This window comes from Arachis ipaensis, chromosome B05 (assembly GCF_000816755.2).
Source record: "Arachis ipaensis cultivar K30076 chromosome B05, Araip1.1, whole genome shotgun sequence".
Lineage (NCBI taxonomy): Eukaryota > Viridiplantae > Streptophyta > Magnoliopsida > Fabales > Fabaceae > Arachis > Arachis ipaensis.
In genome coordinates this window covers 44,247,854-44,249,778 of record NC_029789.2, presented here as the reverse complement: position 1 = coordinate 44,249,778, position 1,925 = coordinate 44,247,854, and positions in this window count along the sequence as shown.

Genomic DNA, 1,925 nt, shown 5'->3' with positions numbered 1-1,925 from the left:
AGATAATTGAGTTGTGTCCTTCTTCTTCCATGTCCAAAATGAAAAAATCGGCAGGGAAGATGAATTCTCCAACCTTCACTAATAAGTTCTCCACAATCCCATTGGGTATTTTGAGTGATCTATCCGCCATTTGAAGTGACATTCTGGTGGGTTTGACTTCCTCTATTGTAAGTTTTTTCATTAGTGAGAGAGGCATCAAATTGATGCTGGCACCTAAGTCACATAGAGCTTTTTCCAAGGTCATATTGCCTATGGTGCATGATATGAGGAAACTCCCAGGATCTTTGAGTTTTGGTGGGAGACCTTTTTGAATCACTGCACTGCACTCTTGTGTCAAGATCACGATCTCTTTTCATTCCAGCTTCTCTTCTTATTAATGAGTTCTTTGAGAAATTTTGCATATAAGGGCATCTGCTCTAATGCTTCAGCAAGGGGAAGGTTGATTTCCAGCTTCTTAAAAACCTCTAGAAACTTGGGAAATTGTTGGTCCTTGAGCTCTCTTTGCAACATTTGAGGGTATGGCAGAGGAGGGATGTAAGGCTTCACCTCCTTCCTCTGTTTTTGTGGATGCTCTTCCATAACTTGATTTCCCTTCCTTGGAGCTTGTGACTCTTCCTCCTTCTTCTTGAGCTTCTCCTAGTCCTTCTCCTCAATTGCCACTTCACTGTCAATCTTGCCATTATCCAATGTCTTTCCACTCCTGAGTTGAATTGCTTTGCATTCTTCTTTGGGATTTGGAATGGTATCACTTGGAAAAGCATCGTTTGGTCTTTCAGTTGGCTATTTGGACAATTGTCCAATTTGTCTTTACAGGTTCCTTAGTGAGGCTTCATGGTTCTTGTTGACCAATTCTTGGTGCTTTATCATTTTTTCTATTATCATCTCCAGGTTGGAGATTCTTTGGGATTCTTGGGGTGGTTATGGTTGAGTGTGGGATGTAGATGGTGGATGAAGGTTTTTTTTGTTAGTTGATGAGTTATTTGGTGGATAGAAATTGGATGTGGGGTGTTTATTTTGTGATTTTCTGTATGAGTTTTGGTTAGTGGTTTGATGGTTTTGGTGGTTTGTGTTGCGAGAGTTGTTTTGGTTGGAGTTTCTTTGCCATGAGTTCTGGTTCTCTCCCTACTTTAGATTGGGCTGGTTCCTCCAAGATGAATTGTAAGTGTCTCCATGGAACTCATTCTGTCTAGCACCTTGGTTGTGCATATATTGAACTTGTTCTGGTTGCTGCTCTTCATAACTCTCTTCTTGTTGTCCCCACACCACTGGTGGTTGATTGGTTGTGCTCACTGCTGCAAGTTGTAGTCCATCCATCCTCTTAGACATCATTTCTATTTGTTGTTAAAGTTGCTGATGCATAAGCTTGTTTTGAGCCAATATTGTATCAACTCCTTCAAGCTCAAATACACCTTTCTTAGGGGCTACTTGTCTTTCAGAGGAGTAGAAATACTCATTATTGGCCACCATGTCTATGAGATCATGTGCCTCTTGAGCAGTTTTCATCATTTACAAGGATTCTCCTGAAGAATAGTCCAAAGCGTTCCTTGAACTCAATGATAGACCTTCATAGAAATTCTGTAGCTCAACCCACTCACTGAACATTCCTTCTATACATCTTCTAATCAATGCTTTATACCTCTCCCAGGCTTCATACAATGATTCTCCTTCTTGCTGTCTGAAGGTTTGCACATCAGTTTTTGGTTTAATGACTCTTTGAGGGGGTAGAATTTGGCTAGGAACTTGCTAACCAAATCATCACAGTTGGTGATGCTTTCTTTTGGGAAAGTTTCTAGCCAATGAGTAGCTTTGTCTCTCAGTGAGGATGGGAATAACAAAAGCTTATAGATGTCAGGGTAGACTCCATTGGTTTTGACAGTGTCACAAATTCTAAAAAACACAGAGAAATGTTGGTTTGGATCTTCAGC